Source organism: Coregonus lavaretus, assembly GCF_964263955.1.
Source record: "Coregonus lavaretus genome assembly, chromosome: 34".
Taxonomy (NCBI): Eukaryota; Metazoa; Chordata; class Actinopteri; order Salmoniformes; family Salmonidae; genus Coregonus; species Coregonus lavaretus.
The window spans coordinates 2,528,797-2,543,156 of record NC_140021.1 but is presented as its reverse complement, the minus strand read 5'-3'; the positions used below and the strand labels follow the sequence as shown (position 1 = coordinate 2,543,156).

General features: G+C 46.6%; 1 pseudogene across 1 annotated transcript in view; it reads left to right on the top strand.

Annotated features, from left to right (window-relative positions):
- The window catches only part of LOC311109211, a 43,793-nt pseudogene that overhangs the window by 15,772 nt on the left and 13,661 nt on the right, over positions 1–14,360 (top strand). The window contains exons 11-24 of the transcript XR_014615901.1: positions 2,743–2,796; positions 2,902–2,937; positions 3,333–3,458; positions 3,836–3,871; positions 5,077–5,118; positions 5,551–5,613; positions 5,818–5,853; positions 6,006–6,089; positions 8,025–8,090; positions 8,917–8,979; positions 10,088–10,177; positions 10,274–10,309; positions 10,635–10,688; positions 10,894–10,950. The product of XR_014615901.1 is annotated as an uncharacterized misc_RNA (transcript). The remainder of the gene's footprint in view (positions 1–2,742; positions 2,797–2,901; positions 2,938–3,332; positions 3,459–3,835; positions 3,872–5,076; positions 5,119–5,550; positions 5,614–5,817; positions 5,854–6,005; positions 6,090–8,024; positions 8,091–8,916; positions 8,980–10,087; positions 10,178–10,273; positions 10,310–10,634; positions 10,689–10,893; positions 10,951–14,360) is intronic.

The window sequence follows — 14,360 nt, the reverse complement described above, 5'->3', positions numbered from 1 at the left end:
CCGTGGGGAGGTCAGCGTTGGTACATTCCAACCCACCGTGTCATGAACCCACGTTTGAAGGAGACATCTAAAACTGTATTGTAGACTCAACTTAGCTCTCTGGTGGTGTTTAAGTCCCGTTGTACATAACTCACCAGGCCTCTGTTTCAGGTGATGCTGGAGTGGTTTAATAGGTCTGGTCCTATCAGAGGTCTGTAAGGCAGCTTGGTCTGGTTCTGGGTCTGGTGAGGTGTGTGTGTGTGTCTCTCTCTGTGTGTCTGTAGCTCCGTGTGTCTCTCTCTCTCTCTGTGAGTGTGTGTGTGTTTGTGTGTGTGTGTGAGAGCTTTGCAAATTAATTTCTTAGAACAAAGCGCTGCCAGATAATCAAAAGCATTAAACCCCAGGTGTCTGCCAGATAAAGCATTAAACCCCAGGTGTCTGCCAGATAATCAAAAGCATTAAACCCCAGGTGTCTGCCAGATAAAGCATTAAACCCCAGGTGTCTGCCAGATAATCAAAAGCATTAAACCCCAGGTGTCTGCCAGATAAAGCATTAAACCCCAGGTGTCTGCCAGATAAAGCATTAAACCCCAGGTGTCTGCCAGATAATCAAAAGCATTAAACCCCATGTGTCTGCCAGATAAAGCATTAAACCCCAGGTGTCTGCCAGATAAAGCATTAAACCCCAGGTGTCTGCCAGATAAAGCATTAAACCCCAGGTGTCTGCCAGATAAAGCATTAAACCCCAGGTGTCTGCCAGATAAAGCATTAAACCCCAGGTGTCTGCCAGATAAAGCATTAAACCCCAGGTGTCTGCCAGATAAAGCATTAAACCCCAGGTGTCTGCCAGATAAAGCATTAAACCCCAGGTGTCTGCCAGAGGTTTGTCAAGCCCAGCGGCAACCTTCTAACACAGCTCTGACCGCTACATGACAAGAGATTCCTGGTAACCATTTGGATATCCCATATTTCCCCCACAACCCTGCAATTTGTTCTGCTTGGTTAAGCCCAGAAGGTTCCGGAGGCCCAATGTTTGTGAGTGATTTAACGGACGACTGAGGCACCCAGAGTAGCTGTCACCATGGTGAGGTCACCACGGAGCTGGACCCTGGTGACACCGATCTGGGTTGCCTTGACAACTTGTAATGCATTTGATGATGCCCAGTGGTGACTTGGGGGAGGAGGGCTGTTGACATAGGCATGGAGGCATGACGTGTGCCTAAATATTACAGCTTGATTTGTAGCTGTTTCAAAAAGTGCATTGGAATTTGACTTTTAATCACGAATTGAATTACGTTTGTTAACGACTGATGTGGTTATATAATGGGGTCAAACCCCTATACTGGAGTTTAAAACCCTGCCTTAGCCATGTTTGTAAACATGAAAAAAGAGGGACGTTTTATTAGTGTTGCATGTTTGTTAATCAATCTAAAAAGAACACAGGAGTGACATCACTTAGACACCAGCTCTTTGAAGTTCTCTTTTGGAACAGTCTGTAAAAGGAACACTGTGTTTATAAGCAAGTCTTCTCCCCTTTGTGACGGTAAACACAATCCCAGCCAGCGTCCTACGTCCCTCTCTCTCTCTGTGTGTGGCCGAGCCTGCACCACACACTAGAAGCTGCCTGGCCTGCCCTCCTTAGAACAAGCGCACAGCTCTGACTCCTCGCCTGTTCAACGCCAGGGACCTTGATCACGGGGCACTCTGGGAATTCCAGCCCTCCGTGTTTGACAGAGTAGGTCAAAGCTGGTGTTATCCACTGATACAGGGTCAGGTCTTTTTTTTCCAGCCCTGGATCGGAGGTAGCTGGTTGGGTAATCTGATCCTAGATCTGTGGTTAAAGGTGATTTGTACCTCGACAGTGTTGACAGTTGCCCCTTGTGATAATGCAGTCCCAGTTCCCAACTTCTCACAGAGACCTGATTACTTGGCTTGGCTCCAGACAGCCTGTAAATCTGTAGATACACACTGTTTGACTGTTTCATCAAACCATATGGCATTTGTGTGTCAAATCCACCCCAACATGTACTCCAATCAACCTCTTCTTTGGTGAACTACAGGGATTTCACAGTCATCTTTCCACAACACGTCACAATCTATTTCATGGGATTTGACAGTGTTTATGCCTACTTTCCCAGTGATGAGATATTGCCTACCAGCCTGAATATTGCTTAACAGCCTGAATGACAGATTATGGAATGTTGTTGCTCAGGTCAATGATCTCTCGCCTAATCTGTTGAGAAACCTTTTTAAGTTTGTTTCACGATACGATTCACAAAGTACAGTAAGACCGTTACCAATGGACCAGTGGAGACAAAGATCTTAAGAGTCTCGTATGGAAAGGCTAAGAAGCGATGAAGCAGCAGTTTAATCTTCACTCAGTGACATAATGGCTTCTGACTGCAGCTGAACACTTCTCATGAAACATGGGATCTCTCCCATAGCTGCATCGTTGGGGAAAATCTGCCTTTTGACGTGGGAATGCAGGAGGCTTTGACTAACTGTGTGAAAGGACATACCTTACTACTTACAGGACATTTATCTCATCTTAGTTGTCATTTTGAAACTATGAATTGAGCTGTGGCTCTTCTGAATAGGTAATTATTTCTAAATTAGCAGATGGAGTAAAGCCACAGTCTAAATGTGCTGTCAAATCAGACACTTCTCAGTCAAATAGAATCTGACAATAGGAGTGATCCCATACTGAACAGAAATACGTTACGGAGAAACACATCTAATCTAAGTGATTGCTCTATTTCCCAGGGGTTTGATGGGAATGATGGGTACCCTGGTCCAGCTGGCGAGAGAGGAGAGAAGGTACGACTGATGAATGTAGACCTCTGATATCCTGTGTAGTGATTGTAAAAAAGGGCTTCTTGAATAACATGGGATTTAATTCGATTGAAACATTTTCTTTGACAGGGTGAGCCGGGTCTGAGCGGAACACATGGACCAAAGGTAAAGTTTGAGTCACGCTACTCCATTACTCCCCAACCTAGAAGTGACCCTAAAAACCACATCGGCTTTTAACCACTAATCAACCCAAATACAGCTGGTCCCCATATATGAAGCCAGGGATAATTACTGCTAATAAACAGAACCAAATAAATAGAAGACTGTATGCTCCAAAAACAACATCTAGCCCCTTCTCCATCAGTGTATGCAGATCTGAAGGAAAAGATTGGTCTAAGCTACTGTGATGCCTCCACCTAGCCTTCCAATGGGCTTAGTGGGAGTCTCCTCCATAATACTTAGACCAATCCAGTTCCTTCACATATGCAAACACAGGCGTTGTAATAATGTATGCTGCTTGAGGTGGTTTTTGGACTGAACCATTTGTGTTTCTCTCACAGGGGGAGCCAGGTGCTGCAGGGTTCCCAGGTCTGCCCGGCTCAGAGGGACCAGAGGGGAAGCCGGGCCTGAGGGGGCCCCCTGGGCTACCGGGACCCCCAGGACGGGGCTTCAGCTTGGACCTGGAGGTATGATTTCACTCAACTCAGCTGTCCTGTCTGTTAGAGGGTCATCAACACACTCTACATATGTTGCATTCTTATCTCACCCTCTCGCTTCGCCTCTACCTCTCTGCCAATGTGTATCACCCACCTTAGTGATGCCCGGCGGCCATTTTGTGCCCGATGGCTCATTACCACACACCAGTTGTCATTGACTGTATGCTGTTTGCACGACACAAAGGGATCTGGGGAACTGGGTGGCTTTGGGGCAGTGATGCCCAGAAGTATTCAGGTTCGAACACAAAGAGTGGTTTTTTTATGGACCTGCTGGGACTTTTTTGCTCATAAGTATTATATTAATATGAAAATAAGTATGATTCATTTTTATCTGGTGCTTTCCACAGGGTCCTATTGAGATACCTGGCCCTCCAGGACCTAAGGTAGGTCTTCTATCACTGACATAGTGTCTTTACTCCATGTACCTATCAGGAAATGTTTTAACAATATCATGTCCCATCATTGAAATAAATTGACTATGCTAAACGCTAACTATGGGAGGCAGCTACTCTCGAAAACACACTTCAGCCTGACATCAAAGTCAACGTACACTTGCCGTCGGCTGTCTTTTCATGACCCTTGGATGTTCGCATGTATGTTAGACACAGTAGTCTGTATATGTTAGACACAGTAGTCTGTATATGTTAGACACAGTAGTCTGTATATGTTAGACACAGTAGTCTGTATATGTTAGACACGGTAGTCTGTATATGTTAGACACAGTAGTCTGTATATGTTAGACACAGTAGTCTGTATATGTTAGACACGGTAGTCTGTATATGTTAGACACAGTAGTCTGTATATGTTAGACACAGTAGTCTGTATATGTTAGACACAGTAGTCTGTATATGTTAGACACAGTAGTCTGTATATGTTAGACACAGTAGTCTGTATATGTTAGACACGGTAGTCTGTATATGTTAGACACAGTAGTCTGTATATGTTAGACACAGTAGTCTGTATATGTTAGACACGGTAGTCTGTATATGTTAGACACAGTAGTCTGTATATGTTAGACACAGTAGTCTGTATATGTTAGACACAGTAGTCTGTATATGTTAGACACAGTAGTCTGTATATGTTAGACACAGTAGTCTGTATATGCTAGACACAGTAGTCTGTATATGTTAGACACAGTAGTCTGTATATGTTAGACACAGTAATCCTTGGTGTGAAGTGTAACTCACTTGTTTCACCACTGAGTGTGGTAGAAGACAAATATCTCCTTATCTAGAAGGCCCCGTGTTGACTTTCTACTGCTCACCACTTAAAGTATCAATCATATGAATCATAGAATCAACCAAGTATACAAGTGTATTGGATCATAGGATCGAAATCTTACACTATTTATAATGTGCTTCAAGTGGTCCTAGCTAATAATTAAATAATCTGGGGCATATGTGACCATGAAGCTTTCACTGCACACAATATGCTGTAACTATGATGGTATTGTAGTGAGTGTGCATGTTCTTGTGTTCATTTCTATTTGATAAATGCTGGTGGCACTACATATTCTGTGTGTCAGAATATGTTGTTCCACATACCTGTAAAAGGGTCCCATACTGACGGCCATTTTGTTTCTCCACAGGGTGAAGACGGGCAGGACGGGCTTCCTGGTGTAGCGGTAAAGGTGGGTCCTCCTTACTCAACGGGTTCTACCCTCAGACAGGAAGTGCAGACTTCTTATTACCCCGCTAATTTCCAATGAATTCCTCTCTGACACACACAGGGAGGGCCAGAGATGGCCATCTTGCTTTTTAACCCTCTCAGGGACTGCATCCCCACCACCAGCAGTTCCCAAAGCACTAAGCATCTATGCCCTAGTGATATTCCCAACTGTAGATGTGATTTAGGAAAGAGTAATTTGCCTGCGATATTCTCATTAAGATAAAGAGGTTTTCAGAAGTCTCACTCATTGATGAGGTCTACTATTATAGTTACTCAGATGAGGTGGATGGAATGGTTCCCCAATTTTGGGCTATGCTATGTGGGTGGGTCACTGACTGGCATCTAAAGGTGGTCTAAAACCATCCCCTCATCCATTTCCTCTGTGTTCCTCTAGGGGGAGCCTGGTGCTCCAGGAGCAGCCGGGGCCTCTGGGCTGGATGGACTGCCAGGGCATACGGTCAGTACTTTACCTACCTTTTACTGTCCAATTCAATCTCTCTCGTTTTTTTTTTGTTGCCTTTCCTTTCAAATGTGTTTTGATTTTATAGTATTCTAATCTGTCTTTATCTTCTATACAGTTGCTGCTGTAGGTTCATCATAAAACGGTCTCAGGTCTCAGTTCTGTTTTGTCATGATAGTGTTTGCCCTTTCTTCCATGCAGGGAGCGAAGGGGGACCAAGGCGACATGGGACCAAAGGTACAGTATCACTCCTCCTGACTCCATACATGTTCATCTTTTATGAGACCGTCTATTTCTGCTGGCCTTCTGGAGCCAATCAGGCTGGCCCTGTTCTTGGTTCATCTAACCCTGTGTTCTGTTGTGTGTGTGTGTGTGTGTGTGTGTGTCAGGGAGAGAGAGGTCGGGACGGCCTCAGTTTCCCTGGCCCTACAGGACCTCCTGGGCCTTCGGGACCAGTTATCAACCTCCAGGATGTAAGTGGATGTTATAAAGTAATCAGTGGCGGCTCCTGAAAAAATTCTCAGGGGGGGCAATTTTTCTGATGATTTAGGTGACCTACACACATTTTAAAAAAGATATGTCCAGCAACAACATGAAGACAGGGGCAGCATATAAGTCAATACCAGAAGCATTTATTGACTGATCTCAAAAGTGTTGGCTTACAAAAGCAAAATAAGTTATCACAGTAAAAATAATCAAGGGTGTTCTTTCACATTCCTCAACACTGCATAAACAATATGCATTTCCATAAAACACCCCAGCTAATTGTGCCACAAAGTTGACAAGTCCAAGAAAAATACCAGGGTTGGTGGAGCCCTCAGTTTCATCTTTGCCTCGCAAAGCTAACTCAAACACTCCGCAAAACTTCACACACTGGATTAGCCGGCTGAGGATGTGGCGGTTCTTGCTAACCTCATCGTTGTGGCGGCGGACAGCTAGCCTGTATCCCTCATCCAGTTGAGTGGCAATGTTCACTCTCCCCAAAGCAGACAATCTCAAACAGCTATCCATGTGGGTCTTTGACAGCTCATGTTTCTTAATCTTTTCTGAAAGATGGTGCATGTCCGTTACACCAGTCGCTGTCCAAGCGGTGCTGTCTGCCGTGCCGCCTTCAGGGTGAAAGAGTAAGCAGGGGTAGCAGAAGACTGCATTAGCTACATCGCAGCCTGCTAGCCAGGTTTTTCGTTCGTACCAATTTTTGGAAAATCCTCGGGTGTAGGACTTTCCCCCTTTAGTAGAAACCTGTTGAATTATTAAATTTGGTCTGGGAGGTCCTAATTGTTTCGTTGCCAATTTATCTTGATTTGTTCGCCGACAAAAAGGAACTTCTTTCAAAGAGACAATCGAGTTGCACTGAACGCTAGCCATCTTGACAGTAGTACGTGAATTGATTGACGCTGCTACCCGCTCTTTTCTTAGTTACGTTCATGGTTATGTTACGTATGACGAAAGCGCGTAAGTGCAAGCCCTCCCGGAACCCATAGAGATTGTATTGAAAGCTCTGATATTTGAAAAAAATAGATTTTACATGAGAGTCTATGAGAGACTTCTGGGGCGATTTTCAACCTGACTGAAATCGCCCCAAAAGGGGCGGGGCCATTTGAAGCACGACTTTAGCCTGATTGGACATTTAGTGGCAGATCAGACGTCTAGATTAGAACACTGATAACTACTGTTGCCGTGATATAATTGATTAGAAAAAAAATCCCTTCCTTTTCCCGTTTGACAGTGCGTCGCCCATATCGCCCTAATGAACACACCGCCCCTGAAAGTAATTACAAGTTATTAAAGAGCAATTACAAGTTATTAAAGAGCAATTACAAGTTATTAAAGAGCAATTACAAGTTATTAAAGAGCAATTACAAGTTATTAACGACATTGTTATCACCCCTACTGATGAGCTCAGATAGGATAAGTTTTAATGTGGATGTTGATGGTGATGTCACTGCCTCTCCTCTCTGTTGATGGTGATGTCACTTCCTCTCCTCTCTGTTGATGGTGATGTCACTTCCTCTCCTCTCTGTTGATGGTGATGTCACTTCCTCTCCTCTCTGTTGATGGTGATGTCACTTCCTCTCCTCTCTGTTGATGGTGATGTCACTGCCTCTCCTCTCTGTTGATGGTGATGTCACTGCCTCTCCTCTCTGTTGATGGTGATGTCACTGCCTCTCCTCTCTGTTGATGGTGATGTCACTGCCTCTCCTCTCTGTTGATGGTGATGTCACTGCCTCTCCTCTCTGTTGATGGTGATGTCACTGCCTCTCCTCTCTGTTGATGGTGATGTCACTTCCTCTCCTCTCTGTTGATGGTGATGTCACTTCCTCTCCTCTCTGTTGATGGTGATGTCACTTCCTCTCCTCTCTGTTGATGGTGATGTCACTTCCTCTCCTCTCTGTCCCCCCCCCCAGCTCCTGCTCAACAATACAGAGGGTGTGTTTAACTTCTCAGGGCTGCTGGAATCTCAGGGGCCCAGGGTGAGTAGACTTAGGCTTGAGGTGTGTGTGTGTGTGTGTGTGTGTGTGTGTGTGTGTGTCCACGCGTGTGTGTGTGTGTGTGTGTCAGTGCATTCGTGTTTGTCACAGTAATATCCCTCTCTATCTCCTTCAACAGTGACACAAAGCAGTGTGACTGATATGGAGGTTAATTCTACAGTCTGTAGGTCATTTTGTTGGATTCATTTGGATCATGACCGTTTGACAATGCCTTGAAACAGACTATTGTTTTTTGTATGTATTTGTATGTCAATAATTCATACGATAGTAAAACAAATCAGATTTTCTCTCTTACTGCTCAGAGGATCTGTTGGTAGGTTACCATGGTATTATGTCTGTCCTTTCTCTATTGCAAAATATACAGTATGCGACCCACACTTTTGGGATGAACTTGACAGTGCACACTTTATACAGTGCAGTCGGACAGACACTTACTGATAGGAGAGAGATACTGTGGTAGTCGATCAGGGTTCTCAAATACTATTCGAGAAGGTCCAGTCACACACATTTCCAAGGTGGCAAATGTCCGGATGGATATTCTCCCCATTATGCCATGGAGCGAAGGGAAAATGTAGCAGTTTTAAAGCTAATTTCCTGCAATTCTACAAATGTGCCATGTCTTATGTGTGTTCATATGATAGCAGGAGTCTAATCCTGACCGAATTCCTGAGAAAAAAAAAATATTGACCAGTTCGTATTGACTCCATTCTTGGGTCCGGATCCGGCCTGCTGTCCGCCTATGATTATGGCTGTTGTAGATGTTCTAGTTGATTGATTTAATTTGGTTATTTACCTATGACATTCCCAGGGGCCGCGTGGTCCAAAGGGGGACTTGGGGATTCCAGGGAGCATAGGGCCTCCAGGTTTAAAGGTAAGCGTGTGTGTGTGTGTGTGTGTTACGTGTCTTGGTTTTCGGTTTAAAGGCATAGTTCTAGATTTTGGCAATTAAGCACTTTTTCTACTTACCAGAATTAGATGAACTCATGGATACCATTTTTGTGTCTCTGCATGCAGTTTGAAATAAGTTGCTAACTAACGTTAGCGCAATGACAACGTCTACAGCAACAGCTTCCAGTCACTGCGCTAACGCTAGTTAGCAATGGCTCACAAAACTACCTTCAACTTCCTTCAAACTGCACGCGGAGACATACAAATGGTATCGATGAGTTCATCTGACTCTGGGTAAGTAGAAAAATTGCGCATCTCTTTAAGAATTCCACTTGGGTCCCCATGTGAAAAGGATACCACTGAAGAGTTGGGCGGCAGGTAGCTTAGTGGTTAAGAGCGTTGTGCCAGTAACCGAAATGTCACTGGTTCTAATCCTGAGCCGACTAGGTGAAAAAATCTGTCAATGTGCCCTTGAGCAAGGCACTTAACCCTAATTGCTCCTGTAAGTGGCTCTGGATAAGAGTGTCTGCTAAATGACTCAAAAAATTGGTGCTTGCAACGCCAGGGTTGTGGGTTCGATTCCCACGGGGGACAAGTACGAAAATGTACGTGCTCACTAGTGTAAGTCGCTCTGAATAAGAGCGTCTGCTAAATTACTAAAATGTAATAACACTACGTGGCATTTTCTGCACATCTAATATACAGGCTCAAAGGCCTTTTGGGTTTAGATCAATTCAAAGTGTGGGAAACTGAACACCAGTGCTTATGATTAAAGCTGGGACCCTGGTAGCTGCACTTAGGGCGTTGATGTGTAAAAGCCTGCTAATGTGTTCCAGACTGTGCAGCCATAGAAAATATGCTTCATTCCAGGTCAATGGAACAACATGAATGAGATTATTATCCAATGTTTTCCTTTCTCTGAGAGGGGCTCAAGGTGCTTCAACATGCATGTGGTGCACATTACCCCTGGGTTTGTGTGTGTGTGTTGGGGGGGGGAGGGGGTTGTACTCATGTGTCTACAGTATGTGTGTTTGTCATTTGACTGAAAGTGTCTGTATGTATATCGTCTTATTGCGCGCCTGTGTTTGCAGGGCGAGAATGGTGAGCCAGGGGTCATGGTTGCAGCAGATGGGTCCATGATGTCTGGACTCACAGGGCCACAGGGGCCCAAAGGGATCAAGGTTAGTCTTACACACGCACACACACACACACTACTTCCTGGGTCAAAGTTCGACAGTTGTGTCAGACACTCACTTTGTGTCTTCACTCTTTCGCAGGGCGATTGTGGTATTCCTGGACCAGCCGGAGTTATGGTAACACTTTATTGGCTTCTTTATCCGATACTAACCCTTTGTAGTAACTTCCACCTCTTCTCCTGTTGTGTTGCAGCAGCTGCTTTCATTCAAAGTGTTTGTTTTTGGGACCTTTTCATCAGGCCGAGTGCCTACGCACAAACAGGCCTGCCTCTAGGCCCCCTGTCCAGACAGAGCATATTTTCGGGCAATGTATCTTCATCAGGATGTATCTTCATCAGGCTGTATCTTCATCAGGATGTATCTTTATCAGCACCTGCACCTGCTGAGGGGTGAAATACAAAGGGAAACAGTGCTGTTTTTGTTTTTGTTTTGTTTTTTACAGGGTCCCATTGGGCAGGAAGGACCCAAAGGGGAATATGGCTATCCTGGGCGTCCGGTAAGTACCTCACATTATGATTTGAGATGTTCTTTTGACATTGTAGGCTACAAACGATAACAATGGCAGTGAGAATTATTTATTCACATATAGTGTATTTTTCAAACCCAAGAGCACTCCCTTGGGTTACACAAATACAGAACACCACAGAGTGTGATCATATTGCCATCGCTCCATTGGTGAAGTGGTTTGCCTCTCGCTACAGGGTCGTCCTGGAATATTGGGGCGTAAAGGAGACAGAGGAGACGCTGTGGGTGTGTCGGTGAGTTGAACTCTTCTATCCTCCCTCTTTAGATGGGTCACGGTCAAAAAGGTTTGAGAACCACTTCACTAGGGCCCCCTAGCCAGAGCCGAACGGTACTGCAGCCATCTGATGGTGGCGCCCACTAGCCAGAGCCGAACGGCACTGCAGCCATCTGATGGTGGCGCCCCCTAGCCAGAGCCGAACGGCACTGCAGCCATCTGATGGTGGCGCCCCCTAGCCATAGCCGAACAGGTACTACAGCCATCTGATAGTGGCGCCCCCTAGCCAGAGCCGAACGGTACTGCAGCCATCTGATGGTGGCGCCCACTAGCCAGAGCCGAACGGTACTGCAGCCATCTGATGGTGGCGCCCACTAGCCAGAGCCGAACGGTACTGCATCCATCTGATGGTGGCGCCCCCTAGCCAGAGCCGAACGGCACTGCAGCCATCTGATGGTGGCGCCCACTTGCCAGAGCCGAACGGTACTGCAGCCATCTGAAGATGGCACCCCCTAGCCAGAGCCGAACGGCACTGCAGCCATCTGATGGTGGCGCCCCCTAGCCAGAGCCGAACGGCACTGCAGCCATCTGATGGTGGCGCCCCCTAGCCAGAGCCGAACGGTACTGCAGCCATCTGAAGATGGCACCCCCTAGCCAGAGCCGAACGGTACTGCATCTGTTTGGTGCCTTGCCACTTTCCATTCCTTTCCATTCCAACTCGGCCACCACCAGATATTAAACCTAGACCACACATGGCCTGAACAGCATGGTTGACAGTCTGTCACCCACTCACCACGCAGCTGTCACCCACTCACCACGCAGCTGTCACCCACTCACCACGCAGCTATCACCCACTCACCACGCAGCTGTCACCCACTCACCACGCAGCTGTCACTGACTCACCACGCAGCTGTCACCCACTCACCACGCAGCTGTCACCCACTCACTCACCACGCACCCACCCACTCACCACGCAGCTGTCACCCACTCACCACGCAGCTGTCACCCACTCACCACGCAGCTGTCACCCACTCACTCACCACGCACCCACCCACTCACCACGCAGCTGTCACCCACTCACCACGCAGCTGTCACCCACTCACCATGCAGCTGTCACCGACTCACCACGCAGTTGCGTCTCAAAGCCAGCTGGTGAAGATGCCGGTCAACATGTTGGCATCGCGGTTAGTCGTTTAACAGCATACCTATGCCAGGCCCATGCCCAAACAACCCCAACATATGATGAAAACAACCAGCTAATTTATCGACGGGCTCTTGAAAGCACCCCATAAATAAATAGCTTTTGTTGAAGTTTAATAAGACAGCTTTCCTCAACATGTGTCAGAGGTCCCTGGTCCTACCTCAGTGTTCCATGATGATTACTTCCCTGGTCCTACCTCAGTGTTCCATGATGATTACTTCCCTGGCCCTACCTCAGTGTTCCATGATGATTACTTCCCTGGTCCTACCTCAGTGTTCCATGATGATTACTTCCCTGGCCCTACCTCAGTGTTACATGATGATTACTTCCCTGGCCTACCTCAGTGTGATGATTACTTCCCTGGTCCTACCTCACTGTGACATGATGATTACTTCCCTGGCCCTACCTCAGTGTGATGATTACTTCCCTGGTCCTACCTCAGTGTTCCATGATGATTACTTCCCTGGCCCTACCTCACTGTGATAATTACTTCCCTGGCCCTACCTCAGTGTTCCATGATGATTACTTCCCTGGCCCTACCTCAGTGTTCCATGATGATTACTTCCCTGGCCCTACCTCAGTGTGATGATTACTTCCTTGGCCCTACCTCAGTGTTCCATGATGATTACTTCCCTGGACCTACCTCCGTGTGATGATTACTTCCCTGGCCCTACCTCAGTGTTCCATGATGATTACTTCCCTGGCCCTACCTCAGTGTGATGATTACTTCCCTGGTCCTACCTCACTGTGACATGATGATTACTTCCCTGGCCCTACCTCACTGTGACATGATGATTACTTCCCTGGCCCTACCTCAGTGTGATGATTACTTCCCTGGTCCTACCTCACTGTGACATGATGACTACTTCCCTGGCCCTACCTCAGTGTGATTACTTCCCTGGCCCTACCTCACTGTGATGATTACTTCCCTGGCCCTACCTCACTGTGATGATTACTTCCCTGGCCCTACCTCAGTGTGATGATTACTTCCCTGGCCCTACCTCAGTGTGATGATTACTTCCCTGGTCCTACCTCAGTGTTCCATGATGATTACTTCCCTGGCCCTACCTCACTGTGATAATTACTTCCCTGGCCCTACCTCATTGTTCCATGATGATTACTTCCCTGGCCCTACCTCAGTGTTCCATGATGATTACTTCCCTGGCCCTACCTCAGTGTGATGATTACTTCCCTTGCCCTACCTCAGTGTTCCATGATGATTACTTCCCTGGACCTACCTCAGTGTGATGATTACTTCCCTGGCCCTACCTCAGTGTTCCATGATGATTACTTCCCTGGCCCTACCTCAGTGTGATGATTACTTCCCTGGTCCTACCTCACTGTGAAATGATGATTACTTCCCTGGCCCTACCTCACTGTGACATGATGATTACTTCCCTGGCCCTACCTCAGTGTGATGATTACTTCCCTGGTCCTACCTCACTGTGACATGATGACTACTTCCCTGGTCCTACCTCAGTGTGATGATTACTTCCCTGGCCCTACCTCACTGTGATGATTACTTCCCTGGCCCTACCTCACTGTGATGATTACTTCCCTGGCCCTACCTCAGTGTTCCGTGATGATTACTTCCCTGGCCCTACCTCAGTGTTCCATGATGATTACTTCCCTGGCCTACCTCAGTGTTCCATGATCATTACTTCCCTGGCCCTACCTCAGTGTTCTATGATAATTACTTCCCTGGTCCTACCTCAGTGTTCCATGATGATTACTTCCCTGGCCCTACCTCAGTGTGATGATTACTTCCCTGGCCCTACCTCAGTGTTCCATGATGATTACTTCCCTGGTCCTACCTCAGTGTTCCATGATGATTACTTCCCTGGCCCTACCTCCATGTGATGATTACTTCCCTGGCCCTACCTCCATGTGATGATTACTTCCCTGGTCCTACCTCCATGTGATGATTACTTCCCTGGCCCTACCTCCATGTGATGATTACTTCCCTGGCCCTACCTCCGTGTGATAATTACTTCCCTGGCCCTACCTCCATTGATAATTACTTCCCTGGTCCTACCTCACTGTGATGATAACTTCCAGTGAAGCAACAATATGTTGGTTGTTTAAGGTCTGTCTGTGACCTCACTGGCTGACCAGTTTGAACCAAACCTAGCATACTTGTGGTCATATCTGAAGTCCGTGTGTGCAGATCAAGGGTTGTTTCACTATGAAGGTTTGTGGATGAGTGATTCAGGACCTTGATCACTCAA